Source organism: Phascolarctos cinereus, unplaced genomic scaffold, assembly GCF_003287225.1.
Source record: "Phascolarctos cinereus isolate Bilbo 61053 unplaced genomic scaffold, phaCin_HiC Scaffold_4;HRSCAF=312, whole genome shotgun sequence".
Lineage (NCBI taxonomy): Eukaryota > Metazoa > Chordata > Mammalia > Diprotodontia > Phascolarctidae > Phascolarctos > Phascolarctos cinereus.
Genome location: NW_027555847.1, coordinates 186,121,389 through 186,136,158, shown reverse-complemented (window position 1 = coordinate 186,136,158; position 14,770 = coordinate 186,121,389). Strand labels below are relative to the sequence as shown.

Here is a 14,770-nt window from a genome sequence, read left to right as displayed (position 1 = left end):
AAAAAATCTATTGTCAATTCTGAAAACAAATGGCTAAAGAGTCACAGAGGTTTTGCAACTGCTATTAACTCTGAAAATACCAAAGAGCTCACACAGGTTATCATAACCACAGTTAACTCCAAGAAATAAAATAAAATGAAAACAATAAAACCAAAGAGCTAATAAATAATTTTGGCATTAGCAAAAAGTATTCTTTATTCTGCTGGAGGAGGGAAACTAGATACATGTGCTGGGGCCTCTTCTAGGAGGAGCCCCAAGGCAGTGAGGCTAAACTTATATATACACTAGACAAAGAATCAAACTGTGGTGTAGCAACAATGGTGAGGCATAGTAGCAACAGTCAGACAAGGTTGCCTAGTGATAAAATGTCCATTAACAGTGGGGTCTCATGTCCAGGCCTGCTGGTGCTTGCCCAAGCTCAAGAACCATCAGTTCTATGATTTAGTTGCAGCAGAATTCATCTGGAAGGTGAGCCCAAAGGATTGTTGTTATGCCAAGCTCAGAGCACAGCTTGCTTGCTAGACCTTAGCTCTGGAAAACAGGGTAAAAAGAGAGAAGTAAGAAGAGAGGGGTAGTCTTGGCATGGACAGCCTAACACTATAAACCTAACAAATTACTTAAAAGATGTCTTTTTTTTTTAAGACGCCCCATAGAAATAATATTTCTTAGGAAGTCTTGTGGTCTTTTTAGCATATTAGGTTAAATAATTAGCTAACTTCAGAGATAATCAAACCCCCCAAAATAACAATTTTGACTTTATTATATGTAGAAAATACTATATTAGAGACCTTACAGAACACTAAAAATACAGGTTCTTTCCATTTAGAAACCTATGCTTCTAAAAGGCAAAAATTTAAATGTGATACTATTAAGTAAATTTTGCTTTATTTTATCATTTTCGTTGACGATTTACCTGAAATGTTCAGCATTCATTCACCTCTTTGGTTTGGTACTTCACCAAAAATCATCTTTGTTTTCCATGAAACTGGATAAAACATTTTCAGTATTTAAAGTAATCACAAGAAGAAAGCAATCTCTTCCCAATTTTTACATTTTCTTCTCTTCATTTAGCCACAGAACAGAAGCTTAGAATTCTCCACATGATATAAACATATTTTGTAACTGAAATGTTTTATGAATACTTTATCTTCCTGGCAGCACCTTTGTGTCATTGCCTATAGTTAGGTTATGTTCCCATCAGTCACTAGATAACTTATTACTGTGTTTTACAATATCAGAATTATTAGCAACAAATGAGGAGGGGGGGAAGTTCTGTAGGAAGGAGGAAAAAATTTACTCAATTTGTATGGTGCATTTTTTTGCATTGGAATAAAGATATGGGTTGAGATAATAAAGAATAAGGCACAATTTCTTTACTAAAGCTATATTGTTTCTTTACAATTCCAATTTTATCCTCATGTTGTTTCAATTTTAAAAGCCTAACCAGTTCTTTCTTTGTATTAGAGTGTCATCTACGTCTATTCTTAGAAACCTAAGTACACTCATTGCCTAACCACTAATTTCCAGGCAATGTTCAAACTGTCAAATTTGGGAAGGATTTGGGAGGAATAAGGTTTAGGAAGCAGCTAGGTAGCTCAGCAGAAATAGCATTGGGCCTGGAGTCAGGAAGACCTCAATTCAAATCCGGCCTCAGATACTTACTAGCTACGTAACTCTGGACATGTCACTTAACTTTTGTTTTCTTTAATCCTCTTGAGAAGGAAATGGCAAACCACTCCAGCATCTTTGACAAAAAGACCTTATGGACAGTATGGTCCACAGAGTCACAAAGAGTTGGACATGATTGCATGACTTATGGGTGGAAGCTTCTGAGTTGGATCAGGGATAGGCCTAGAGAGAAAACATAAACTCCACTGATAAATAGATGTTATTCATTATCGCTGAAGGCAATAATATGTTGCACACGTATGCTGTTCTTTTCCATGGAACAATTAACTATGTTCTGTGGGCTCCATGTAGTTCTCCTTTTCCAGTGACATAGAGTTTAACTATACCACTACTTTATTTTGTCCCAAGGGAATTTCTTCCACTTTTCATGCTAAAGATAGTTATTAATTACTCTAGTTATTTGGTTGTCTAGCAGTGGTGCTGTGGTGATGCTATGGTGGTATGGTGCTATGCTGGTCCAGTGAGAAGCTTTGCCAGGAGGTTAATACTTCATCTCACTTTTTGCCACCATGATATGGATCACTGTAGGACCAGGCCTAGGTCAGTTCCTTTTTTTTTTCTTTCTCCTTCTTTTCCCCTCACCAACCCCCCAGGGTGTACCAGTTAGAAATGGCCATAATAGGAACTCTTCTTCCCCTAACCTTCCAGCCAATGACATTTTCCCTTTCATTCTCTGAGTAAACAACGATCCCTTCATCCTCAGTCCTACAGTACAGAAGCCAGTGAGATGAATGAAAAGTCTTAGAGACAGAGATTTTGGGTAATTAATAAACAATTTATTAATTATGCTAGCAAATAATCAATAAATTGAGGTCAGTGGTCTCTCTCATAACCAAAGACTCTGCATGGAGGTCATTGAATGTTTAAATACCTTTGGAAAAGGGGATGTCTCTACAGGTGAAAATCAACTTTGATTAGTTAATAATTAATGAGGGGGTAGACATCAATGAGGAGGTGGGCGAAAATCCTTTCGCCTCCAGCTATCTGGACAATGGAATCCATTTCCACCCAGACCACTTAAGCTGTTGAACTATTTGCCAGAATTCACTTACATTAAATTCTCTTTACCTTTTAATCAGCAATAAACTCTCCCAGTTGAGAGGGGTCTCACCCAAGGTTGAGGAGAATGCCTCATTTTTTGTCCTGTCCTTCACAGGGACTGGGCTTTGAATGAGGAAGTAAAAAGAGAAAAATATATAATAACTAACCTACTAATAATTGACTATTGATAACCAAATAGAGCATCTTTGGCCCCCATATGTAAAATTGGTTATTAATATAAGAAAATACCCATTTTTCTCACCAGAATCCCCACGCAACTCAGTCATTCAGTCCTATTCTTTGTTTCCAGGTTATGGAGGGCTAAGTTGTTCAGATCTACCCACCTGCCTTGCAGAACAGATATGGTTGCTCACACAGCTTGGATGAGCTTGAATTTGCCAACTATAATCCTACCATTAAGATAGAAAACTGTCCTTACTAGCTGTGTGACCCTGGGCAAGTCACTTAACACCAACTGCCAAAAACAACAACAACAAAAAAAAGATAGAAGACTGTCAGGCCTTACCACATGCACTACCACTGTGTCCTAATGGCTTCCTGGCTTTACTATCTACCCTGGAACTATAGCCTCCAGACTCTTGGGGACCTTCCATCTGACTTCCCAGTGCATCCTATGGACCACTGGTCCTTGCTAGCCACTTTATGACTGAAGCCTCCTATATGAGTTGTCTCTCCCACTCAGAGGGTGAAGTCATTGGGAATGGAAGCTGCACCACTTTTTCCTATTTGTATCACTAGTGTTAACACCATGTTTAACTCATAGTCAGCCCTTAATAAGTGCTTTCTCACTCACTCACTCATTCATTCATCTTTGTTTTACCTTAATCCTACTGGAAAGGCCTCAAGCATTTCTCCAATACAGATAACACTGGTTGGTTGGTTGGTTGGTGTCCTTTGCCCTTGAAGAGGATCAAAATGGCATGCCTATGTTGGGGTCAATGTAAAGTGTGTCCAGCTGTGGCTGATCAGACCAACATGAGCTCAGAAGGCTCTACCAGTAGTTGGGAACAAATAGTATGTATGAACATTTGGATTGGAGATGTTTCTAAATTTGTGCATCTTGTGTTTCTTTTTCAGCTACTGCCATTTCTACTTTGCTCAAAGAGCCTGTGATGCAGGGACATCTTGCTGTGTCTCCCATGTGCCAGTATTTCCCATGTCTCACAACCAAAGTTCTTCAGAGAGATTTTGAGTCTCCTTGGATTGCTTCTTCATACTCCCTGTGAGCACTTGTCTTCTGTGAGTTCTCTTTAAAATAGTCTTTAAGGCAAATGTACATTTGGCATTTGAACAATGTGACCAGCCCATTAGAGTTACATTCTTGCAGGAGGGTTTGAATGCTTGACAATTCAGCTCAAGAAAGGACTTCAGTGTCCAGTAACTTATCTTGCCAAGGAATCTTCAGAATCTTCCTAAGACAATTCAAATGGAAGCAGTTCAATTTCCTGGCATGGTGATGGTGGTATACTGTTTGGGTTTCATAGGCATAAAACAATGAGGTCAGCACAATGGCTCTGTAGACCTTCAGTTTGATAGGCAGCCTAATAACTCTTCTCTTCCAACACTTTCAGAGCTTTGCCAACACTGAATTAGCTCTGGCAATGCATACATCAACTTAATCATTTATGTGTACATCCCTGGAAAATATACTTCCAAGGTAAGCGAACTTATCCACAGCATCCAAAATTTCTCCATTTGCTGTAACCAATGGTTCCATGTATGGATGGCTGGGTGCTGGCTGGTGGAGAATCTGTTTTCTTGGTGTTAATTGTCAGGCCAAAATTAGTACAAGTGGCAGAGAATCAATCCATACTCTGTTGTATTTCAGCCTCAGAGGCTATATTGAGTGCACAATCATTTGTGAACAGAAAGTCATGCACCAACTCTCTCCACTTTCATCTTGGCTTATAGACTTTTCAAGTTAAATAATTTACCATCAATGCAGTAGTTGACCTTCACACCATTCTTATCCTCATTGAAGGCATCTGAAAACATTGTAGAAAACTTCATGCTAAAAAGCATGGGAGCAAATGCCACAGCCCTGCTTTACTCCGCTAGTGACTGGGAAAGTATGAGAGCATTGTCCATTATCCAGAACCCGTGCAAGCATGCTGTCACGGTTATATGGTAAAAGGAAGTTTCTCCCAGGAGTTCAAGAATGCCTTCATTGTCCATCTCTATAAAGGAAAAGGAAATAGGTTGTCTTATGACAATCACAGTCATTGCTGGCAAGATTCCTGCTGGATTCCTCCTTAATTGACTGATCCTTCAACTGGAAGATGGTCATCTACCCAAGCCAGTGGGCTTCAGAAAGGGCTGAGAAATGGTTGACATGGTGTTTGTTGCCTAACAATTCCAGAAGAAATGTCAGGAGCAAAAGAGAAGCCTGTAGAAAATGTTGATATGACCAAAGCCTTTGATACTGCCATCCAAGGGCTCGTGGAAGATCATGGCAAAATTTGGTTGTCTAGAGAAGTTCATCAGTATTGTACATCAGTTCCATGGTATAAGGAGGGCTTTGGATGTCAAGGAAAGGAGTTTGAATTTTACTCTGTAAGTAATATGGAGCCATTGAAGATTATTGAGCAGAAGGATGGTATGATCAGATTTGTGCATAAGAAAGCTGATTCTGATAGTGGTACTAAGGATAAATTGGAGAGGGTAGAGAGTAGAGATGTGACTACCATTGAAGCCATTGAAATAGTACTCTCAGGTGGTGATAGTGAGAAGAGAAAGGAGATGGACTTAAGAGGTATTGTGTAGACAAAATCAATAAGTCCTGGTAACTATTCAATAATCTGCAGTGGTTCCTTATTGCCTAGAAAATAAAATTCAAACTCCCTTACTTGGCATCCAAGGCCCTCCTTGTACCTAACACCACCCTCACTTTTACAACCTGATGCCATATTACTTCCTCCCTGATTTTTTTTGGCTAGGCAATGGGGTTAAGTCATTTGCCCAGGGTCACACACAAGTGTTTTGTGTCTGAGGCTGGATTTGAACTCAAGTCCTCCTGACTCCAGGGCCAATGACCTATCCACTGTACCCCCTTTCCGCCCTGATCTTATCCAACTCAACAAAACACACAATTCTTACATTTTCTTGCTTTTACACAGGCTTTTACCTGGAATGTCTAATTTCCCTCTCTTCATCTGTTGAATTCCTATTTAAAGCCCAAGTCAGATGCCTCCTAAAAAGCCTTCTCTGATCCTCCTGACTAGCAATGATCTCCTCCTTCATGCCTTATATTTTATTTTAAAACTGGCTAATGTACTCATATAATATTATGCATCACACCTATTTAGCTTAGTGTCTTATTCCCTCAATAGAATGTAAGCTCCTTGAGGGCGGACATCTTGCTTTGTATCTTCCTAATGCATAACAGCACTCTATGTAGTTGGTGCATGATAAATGTTTGCTATATTTTCTTGTATTCTATTCCTCATTCTAGTTTTCTCTTACCCTCTCCACCAGCCACTTCCAAAACTTTCCTTCACCAACACCAAAAAAGCTTTTAGCTAATTTATTCACACAAATATATAAATAATACATACAATAATGTCCCTGTCCAGAATGTTTTTAAAATAATGGATTTTAAATTAAATAGATAAGCATCTAATAGTAGAATTTTTGCCACAAACCAGTGGGAAGGATTGATTATAGCAGGATCCCTGAAATCTAGAGTGCTTTTTTCAGGTAGTGATATATATGGTTGGCCTTTCAGAAGTTGATGACCAAATCTCAGCTAGTATATGAAGCTAGAAAAAAAAATTAGCAGATGCTTGAATTACAAAAACAACACATAAAAGGAATCTGAAAGGGGGTGGGAAAATTAAGGTACCCAGGTCAGGGGCATGGTTTTGAAGTGCAGAGATAATCAGGAACAGAGCCAAAAGAAGAATGACTGGGCCTTTCCACAAAATAGAGGCTTCAGTTGGGAAAAGGAAGGTGTGCCTCAAGGAAAGATGTTCCATAGTAGGTGGGGAGTGGTAGGCTATTCCAGGGTAAGGCAGCCCCAGGAGCTAAGGGAAGTTCCAGGACAAGCCAGCAGTAGAAGGGACATGGTTTTGAAGTACAGTACAGAGAAAGCCAGGAACAGATCAGAGAGAGAAAAAAGACAGGAACTGTCTTTCTTTCTGTTTGTATTTACATCCCAATTGTTTAGCACAGTGCCTACAAGATAAGCAATTAATAAATGTCTCTTTCCTTCCTTCCTTCTAAAAGGAAGAATTATCTGTTGTTTATTTAAGTTAGACTTTAATCTTAACCTTAAAATAGACGATCATAGATGCTAGCCACTATATAGTTGTAGCCAAGCGTGATGCTTGACCATAAGGGAGAACACTTTTTTTTTTAATGTAAGGATTAGAGAAAGAAGTCATATTTATAGGAAACTTAGCTCACATGAGTTTATCAAATAATGAATTCTTGATATTACAACAAAGGATACTGCAAGAAGACAGACAAATCAGACTAATTCTTTCAATCTTGATTTGGGGCACTGAAAGCACAGGAGGTCCTGTGGTCCAAACAAGACTTAGTATCCTCTTTCAGGAGTGCAGATTGACCACACCAGGTTCTTAAATATTGGAGCTTACTTAATTTTGTGAGCTGTGTGTTTGTTGCTTTTTGTTTATGTGTCTGTTTTGGGGAATAAATAAGAGTTCTTTACACATGTATCAACCTAGGGGTAAATAGAACCTTGGCATCTTTGCATATTCCAGTTAAGGGTAAATTAAGTCAGGATGCACACAAGTATTGGTAAAAGATCTTTATTCTACTTTAAAATGTTTGTAATTCAAATGTGCTTCTGAAGATGGAAAAACATTTTTACTTATGGACTCCAATGACTTTAAGAGTAGTTATATTATTACTATTAATAACAATAAAAATGTACATTGAACCCTAATTCATGAACTTGATTATTGCTCTCCCATCCCAGGGTCTTCAGTCAGATATTCTGGCATGATATTGGACAATGGAAATAACATTAGACTTGAAGTCAAATGTCCTGTGTTTGTCTCTGCTCTATACTTTAAGCTGAATGGCCTTAGTCAAATCACTTAATTTCTATGATCTTCAGTTTCTGTTGTATAAAATTATGATAATGATAGAACCTACTATATAAGATTGCCATGAAGAAAACTCTTTGTCAACTGCAAAGCTACATAAACATGAGAAGGCATTTAAAAATTATATATTTGGTTACCCACATATAGTACATCTTAAAAACTCCCAACTCTCACCAAACCTTTTTAGAATTCAGCTCTAAAGAAATTATATGATTTATGGAAGAAGTGGACCTTAAATATCATCTTGTCTAACCCTCTCATTTTACAGATAAAAGCCCAAAGAAGCAAAATTAGGGATATTATTTTCATCCAGATCTTCCCATTCCAAATTCAGTGCTTTTTCCTGCTCCACACTGCCTCAATCAACCCTTTGTCCAATTTACTGATCACCTAAAGATATTATTTGATTGATATACAAAATGCTCACAAAATTGCTTGTTTCCAGTGCCAAAGAAAGTAGTAGAAGATGTGGGGGAAACCGAGACAGCAAAACAGACAGAATTTTAAAATATATTGACAAAGGATATTTAGAATCCTTTCAAAGACATATTTCCTTACCATTTGTTCTTTAACTATAATTGTCAAATCTCTACTAAATTCACATTCTCAGTCTTCATCATGGTGTCCCTATGAAACACTGGCACGGCCAGTGAACTCAAGCTCAGTCTTCAGCATCACACTAGCGTCCATGTCGGTCCTAGGCACTTCTGTTTCTTAAGGCCTTTGTTGGAAGCATTTTTAGCTTCATCATGTGAACAGTGTGCCTAACCTGACTACATATAGATAATCTACAGATAGCAACATATATTATATATTCAAAAAATGATATTTATGACCATTTTTATCATGATTAGAAAAAGAAAAAACAGGATCAATTTTTTTCCTCTAGGTCCTAAGCAAAGTCCCTTCTGTGCCTTTTGGATAACATGTTTTATAACATGGTGATACTGGGCATCCTTTACTTCATGGGCCTAGAGACTGTGTCATCCAGTTTAATTATGTTTGACAGGCTTATTACCAGAATGTTGGTAACCACTATAGATTTTTTTTGACCACAGCAATCTATTAAGACCATTTACCAAGGCTTTAACAAGGATTGCCATGTACATTTATGAAAATATTATCAGTGACATCAGGTGTTGAATAAGTATAATTGACAAATTAATACAATTTTTAGGAGGTTTGGCACATCCTTTTAGACATTTCTTAATATGCATATTGCTGTGTTTAATTGAACTTGTTTTGGACATAGTATATGATTATATTTTCCAAAATTTTAATCAAGAGCATTTCTCGGGGCTGGCAGGTGGTGCAATGGATAGAGCACCAGCCCTGGAGTCAGGAGGACCTGAGTTCAAATCCCCTCTCAGACATATAACACTCACTAGCTGTGTGACTCTGGGCAAGTCACTTAACCCTTCAATTACCCCTCTAAGGCTATAAATTGCAGTCCCTAATCTGATTACATAGCCTTTATTTTTAATTATTTTCAATAACAGTCCTCAACTACTGAAGATAAGATGGCATTATTGTCATTTTGTAAAAGTGAGGGAAAGCATTGAATTTAATTAAAGATATTTTTGGACACCTGAGGGCCATGTTTCATTTCTTATCATAGCCTTCCTCAGAGTTTGCTTGGGAGAAAGAGATATATTGCTGTGGAACCTCCAAGTAAGGAAAAGCAAGTGAGGGAGGAAAACATTGAACAATGTAATCTCACCTCAAGCTAATCTACTCCTGACCAGAAGAACTACAAGAACTGTATGCTAGTAGACTGGTGGATGGTTAACTTTTCTCTCAGTTCTTAGATATGAGTCTAAGGTACTGCTTATGTACTTGTGGAGTTTCATGAAGTCAGACGAAGAAAACTTGATCTACATTCTTTATAACTATGTTTTGGTTTGTTTATTGATTGACTGATTGATATTCCCTACCACCACCACAGTATTCTCTGGACCACCAGTTAGAATATCTCCTTCTTAACAGCTTTATTGTTAGTCAACAGTCAACAAGCATTTATTAAGCACCTACTGTGAGCCAGGCACTGTTAACTATGGATGTACAAAGAATGGCAAGGAGTTCACAGTCCATTAGACCGTGAGACAAAATTCAAACAATTATTTACCAACAAGTCATTTGGATATAATTAACAGAAGGAAGGCACTTGTATTAAGGGGAAAGCTTTTTGTAGAAGGAAGCCAGGAGGCAGAGATGAGGAAGGAGAGAATTTTAGGCATGAGGATTAGCCAATGAAATTACATTGAGTCAGGAAATGGAGGGTCTTGATAAAGAAACAACAGCAGGGAGGCCAGTTTCACTGGATAGCAGAGTACATGGGTGATTAAAGTATAAGTAGAATGGAAGGGTAGGAGTGGGCCAGTTTATGAGGGGCTTTGAATGGCAAAGAGAATTTTGCATTGAATCTTGGAAATAATAGAGACCCAAGAGTTGATTAAATAGGTAGGTGATGGGATCAGACTTGTGCTTTAGGAAGATCAATTTGAGAGCTGAATGGATTGGAGAGGGAAAAGACTTCAGGCAGAGAAACAAACCAGCAAGCTATTGTAATAGTCTAGGTGTGAAGTGATAAGGACATAAAACAGGGTGGTGATAGTGTCAGAGGAGAGAAGGGAGCATACATGAGAGATGTTAAAAAATATAAAATCAACAAGACTTCACAATAGATTAGATATGGGGGGAGGGAAGGGGAGAGATTGAGAGGTCAAGGATGAAACCTAGGTTGTGAGCTTGGGTGACTTGGAGAATGGTGGTGCACTCAACAGAAATAGGGAAGCTAGAAGAGGGATGAGTTTGGGATAGTGGGGTAAGTTCAATTTTAGAAATGTTAAGTTTACAGTTAAGGGATTGGGTGGAGCCAAGATGGTAGAGAGAAGCCAGGAAGTTTCCTGAGTTCTCCCCAGTTTCCCTCAGAAACAATGTTAAATCAAGCCTCTAAATGGATTCTGGAGCACAATAAATAAAAAAAAAAAACCGGGGTAGCAATCATGATCTCAGACAAAACAAAAGCAAAAACAGATAAGGAAGGAAACTACATCTTGCTAAAAGGTACCACAGACAATGAAGTAATAGTAATACCAAATATATGTGCATCAAGTGGTATAGCATTCATATTCTTAGAGGAGGAGTTAAGTGAGTTATAGGAAGAAATAGACAGCAAAATTATACTAGTGGGGGACTTGAACCTCCTCCTCTCAGAACTTGATAAATCTGACCACAAAATAAAAAAGAAAGAAGTTAAGGAGGTGAATAGAAAAGTTAATTATGATAGACCTCTGGAGAAAATTGAATGGGGATAGAAAGGAACATAACTTTTTCTCAGTGGTACATGGTATTTACACAAAAATTAGCCATGTATTAGGGCATAAAAACCTTGCAATACAATGCAGAAAGGCAGAAATATTAAATGCATCCTTTTCACATCATGATGAAATAAAAATTACATGTAATATGTTGCCTGCAACCAGATAGTGCACCGAATGGAAAGGCATGAAATAAGACACGAAGAAGTGGACCAGGCAGAGCAGAAAAACTGACTCAGTTTATTTTTCTGAGGGTACAGGATATATAGAGAAAATCCATCCTAACTTCAAAGAGTCCTCCCCGTGAGACACTCCCGAAACATCTGCTAAGGATGTGATAACATACACTTCCTCCTTATCAGAGTTCCTAGATAGAGTTGTAAATTCCAAGGCTTTTCCTGGCGCCTGTATAGAGGAGTGAATATGTAAATCTAAGGTTCAAAGAATGAGAAGGAATGTCTCAGGAACCTCCTAACAGGGAGAGATTGGAGAGCCTTGCTTCTTAATCACTGAGCCCTTTGGGTGAAAGCCTGGGCAAAGGTCAAACTCTGTCCTGGATCTTAAACCCATATCAGACTCTTAAGATCGGACCTCTACAGTAATAAAGGACCATGGAAAGACAGACGAAAAAATTAATTGGAAACTAAATAATCTAATCCTAAAGAATGAGTGGGTCAAACATCAAATCATAGAGTTCAACAATAATTTCATCAAAGAAAATAATAATAATGAAACAACATACCAAAATATATGGGATGCCATCAAAGCAATTCTTAGGGGATATTTTATATCTCTAAATGCTTACATGAATAAAATAGAGAAAGAGCAGATCAATGAATTGGGCATGCAACTAAAAAAGCTAGAAAAGGAACAAATTAGAAATCTCCAATTAAATACCAAGTTAGAAATTCTGAAAATCAATCACTACCAAGAACATCTGCTAACAAACCATCCATCTCATACATGTGCAGTCTGACCAAGTCAAGGAGGTAAAGTAGTAAAGGGCCAGTTGGGGATACATCAATAAAGAGGATTTCACAAAGGTTCCAGATCAACTCCATTGCAGAAAGAATAGACACCTGACTGCTATGCTGATAACCACAGACTGGATCTTGAGCATCAATTGTTTCTTGATGCATTTCTTCCATATAGGCCCTTATAACTGACCAGTAGTTTTTACTCACTCAAACCCAACTGAGCTTTCCTGGATTTTCCTGTTGATTCTTCCTCAATCCTCTGGAGCCCCACAAAGATGTCGTGGGACTCATTGAAAAGTTTCAGTAGGATATGAGAGTAAACATCTTTATTCTTCCAGACTATATAGATGAAAGGGAAGCTCATCACTTTCTCTTCTTTCTCTATTTTTTTTTTTAACAAAATTTCACATGCCAGCATCTCTCCAGGTCCCCAGTCAAAAGACATTTGCTTCTTCTTGGAATTCACCCCTGGAATCAACGTGAGTGTAGGCTCCCCATCTAGTTCCTCCATGTTGACAGTCCAGAAAATTCATGTGCCAGGGACTGGAGGGCTGCCACAAGCACCCAGACCCCAGATCTCATGACTATGAAGGACCCTGCTCCAGAGCCCAGCTGGTTAGTTTCATACAAGGTACAATAGTAAATTACTATAGTAATCTACTGTTTAATAAACCCAAAGACTTCAGCTTCTGGGATGAGAACTCACTATTCAACAAAAACTGCTGGGGAAAATGGAAAATATTATGGCAGAAACTAGGCATAGACCAACATCTCACATATTATAACAAGATAAAATTGAAATGGGTACATGATTTAGATATAAAGGGTGATACCATAAGCAAATTAGGAGAACAAGGAATAGTTTACTTGTCAGATCTGTGGAGAAGGGAAGAATGTATGACCAAACAAGTAATAGAGAACATTATGAAATGCAAAATGGATATTTTTGATTACTTTAAATTAAAAAGGTTTTGTATAAACAAAATCAATGCAACTAAGATTAGAGGGAAAGCAGAAATCTGGGAAACAATTTTCACAGCCAGTGTTTCTAGTAAAGGCCTCATTTCTCAAATATTTAGAGAACTGAATCAAATTTATAAGAATATAAGTCATTTGATAAACGGTCAAAGGATATGAACAGGCAGTTGTCAGATGAAGAAATTAAAACTATCTATAGTCATAGGAAAAATGCTCTAAATGACTACTGATTAGAGAAATGCAAATTAAAACAACTCTGAGCTACCTACCTCACACCTATCAGATTGGCTAATATGACAGAAAAGGAAAATGATAAATGTTGGAGAAGATGTGGGAAAATTGGAACCTACATTGTTAGTGGAGTTGTGAACTGATCTAACCATTTTGGAAAACAATTTAGAACCATGCCCAAAGGGCTATAAAACTGTGCATACTCTGATCCAGCAATATCACTACTAGGCCTGTATCCCAGAGATCATACAAATGAGAAAAGGACCCACAAGTACAAAAATATTTATAGCAGCTCTTTTTGTGGTGGCAAAATTGGAAATGGCAGAGAATGCCCATTAATTGGGGAATAGATGTAAAATATATATATATATATATATATATATTGTATATAAATATAACGGAATACTATGATGGGCCAGAAGCACAGGGAAGGGGAGTTGCCGCGGTTTCCTGCTTCAACAATGCTTGAACCGAACCCGCTGCTCCATTTCCAGCTAGAGACACCCTTAACCACCTCTCAACCACCTCTCCACTGTCACCTCCACTAAACAACACTTCTTTGGTCCTCCTGTTTGAGCAGCAACCGCCCGCCGCCTCCCCAGCCTCAGCCGCAGCCACCTCCTCCTCCTTGCCTCCAACATCTCGGCCATCACTATGACCTCGTCCCCCTCTCAGGTGTGACAGAACTACCACCAGGACTCACAGGCTGCCATCAACTGGCAGATCAACAGGAGCTCTATGCCTCCTACTTCTACCTGTCCATGTCTAACTACTTCGACCAAGATGATGTGGCTTTGAAGAACTTTGCCAAGTATTTCCTACACCAATCCCAGGAGGAGAGGGAGCATGCTGAGAAGCTGATGAAACTCCAGAACCAGCGAGTTGGCCAGATCTTCCTGCAAGACATCAAGAAGCCAGTCTGAGATGACTGGGAGAGTGGGCTGAATGCAATGGAGTGTGCTCTGCACTTGGAAAAAAATGTCAATCAGTTGTTACTGGAATTGCACAAGCTGGCAACTGACAAGAATGATCCCCATTTATGGGATTTCATTGAAACCCACTACCTGGACAAGGAGCTGAAGTCCATCAAACAACTGGGTGATCACGTAACCAACCTTCCCAAAATGGGGGCCTGGGATTCTGGCATGGCAGAATATCTTTTTCACAAGCACACTCTTGCAGACAGTGACAACGAGAGCTAAGCCACACCTGACCTCCCCCACACTTAGGAACTGTGGGAGTGACTCTTACTGTTTTTCAATGCATGCATATTTTGGTTATCTGACCTTTTCATAATCTGTACCAAAAAATTACCACCATTTACATCCCAATAAAGTGACTTGGTACTGATGGGGGGGGGGGGAAACGATGAACAGGTGGATTTTGAAAAACTTAGAAAGACTTGCATGAACTGATACTGAGTGAAGTGAACAGAACCAGG

The 14,770-nt window shown here is 38.7% G+C and overlaps 1 pseudogene; it reads left to right on the top strand.

The window, feature by feature from the left end:
• Window positions 1–13,983: 13,983 nt before the first annotated feature.
• On the top strand, window positions 13,984–14,531 carry LOC110203254 (ferritin heavy chain pseudogene; annotated as a pseudogene).
• Window positions 14,532–14,770: the final 239 nt, after the last annotated feature.